The sequence below is a fragment of the Triticum aestivum genome, chromosome 3B (assembly GCF_018294505.1).
Source record: "Triticum aestivum cultivar Chinese Spring chromosome 3B, IWGSC CS RefSeq v2.1, whole genome shotgun sequence".
In the NCBI taxonomy this organism is placed as follows: Eukaryota; Viridiplantae; Streptophyta; class Magnoliopsida; order Poales; family Poaceae; genus Triticum; species Triticum aestivum.
The window spans coordinates 658,997,967-658,999,915 of record NC_057801.1 but is presented as its reverse complement, the minus strand read 5'-3'; positions in this window follow the sequence as shown (position 1 = coordinate 658,999,915).

Genomic DNA, 1,949 nt, shown 5'->3' with positions numbered 1-1,949 from the left:
TTGAATTCACTTCATGACAGGACATGGTGTGTCATGCAAGATTGTTGTTTAATTTATTTACCTTGCTTTGTGGATTGATGTAATGTGAATAGTTAATTCAAAAAAACTTTATCACAAATGAGAAATAAGATTGCTTTTCTTTAGCTTAATACATGTGTCTACTTCCTAATATCAAATTAGACTTTAGTGTTATTGTATTCCAATGAAGAAACATGACCCTGCCCCATTGAACTTCATGTCCTACGGTCAAGATGGGGACTTTGTTCTCTCTTCATTTGGACCGTCTCATATAGAAGAAATTGCAGCATTGTGATATCAAATAATTATCCACTAATTGATCAATGAAATTGCTGAAGTGTATGATAGATCTACAATTTAAAGTATGCATTATAGCCCGTAGCAACACACGGGCGTTCTACTAGTAGCGTGTAAAGCCTCAACCCAAAGACACCTGGGTTCAAAACTCGTCCTCCTTTTAATTTTTCATTTTTATAGGTGGCAAAAATATGCAAAAAAAGGTACATGGCAGATTGAACTTGTCACATGAAAAATTTAAAACATTTTATTCGTAATGTTTCACATGTCCAGTTTGTTTTCAACACATGGGCAATTTTAGAAAATAATTTTTATGATTCCATGACAAATTGATAACATTTTTCTCTTCCAGACATGACATTTTTAGGTGTTTTTTGTAATCCTGCCATGGGAAGTTTTTGAAGTTTTTACCAAATACTTTCATGGCAAATTTGGTTGGGGGGGGGTCAACTTTTCCACATGGCAGTTATATTATTAAGGGCATTGCAATTTTCATTTTTATTTATCATGGCAATTTCAATGAAAATATGAAGCATGGCAATTTTCTTTTTTATTTATCAAGTGTTTTACATGTGTCTTGAAAATGAAAGTATAAAGCATGGCAATTTCTTTTGCCTTTTTTAATTAATATGCAATGTTGCCATGTATGATCTTCTTTTGTTAGCATTTTGGACCACTTTTTTTGTTCGTTTATTATTTTAGATTTACTATAACCATTTTGCCATGTAGGTACCCTTTGTAATTTATATTAAGTTATGGAGGGGGGTATTTTTTGGGGGGTCGCTACCATGGCATATTTTTGTGTGCATTTTCTATATTATGTTTTGCATGCCTTATCTGTATCAGAAAATATTTTCTTCCTTTTGTTGATCGCAATTTTTCGAAAAATATGAACTATTTGGGCCTAGCCCATTTTTTCCCTACGTGATCCATAAATAGCTTGGGTGTGGCACGTTGTGTTTGGGCACTCCAATATCCTGATACTGACTAGACTGATTTTTCCCTCTCGTTAGGGTTTCGCTTGGTTTCTCCCGGGGCGATCGGTCGCCGCTGTCGAGTTGTTTTCACTTCCCTACCGCTGACCTCTGCTCGATCCCTTCCCCTGGAGAGATCAGGGGGCGATCTGCTTCGCTCTCGCTCCCGGCCTGGATCGTGTCCCGGCGGAATCTAGGGTTTCCCACCAAGAACCCGATAGTCCTCTCTCGGGTTAGTGATCTAGATGGTTGTTGAGGGAGCCGCGGGCTCCTCCGGACTCAATGATGTGGAGAAGATGATGATGGAATTGGGACTACGTGAGGAGGATCTGGACGATGTAGTCTTTGATGAGCAGGAGGCGCCGTCGGAGTCGCCGAGATGGGTTGTGCTGATCAAGGTGAATACCAATAAAACCTACAGTCAGACTTGGTTCTTTAGAAACATGAGGTCCTCTTGGGATGTGGCACAGGAAGCAAAGTTCAAACCATTGGAGGAAAATCTGTACTCCGTCTAGTTTACTTGCTTGGGGGATTGGGCAAGTGTCATGCAAGAGGGGCCTTGGAATTTTAGAGGTGATGCGGTGCTCCTTGCACCATATGGTGGAATAACAAAACCCTCTACAATCAAATTGGAGACAATTGATATATGGATCCAGATCC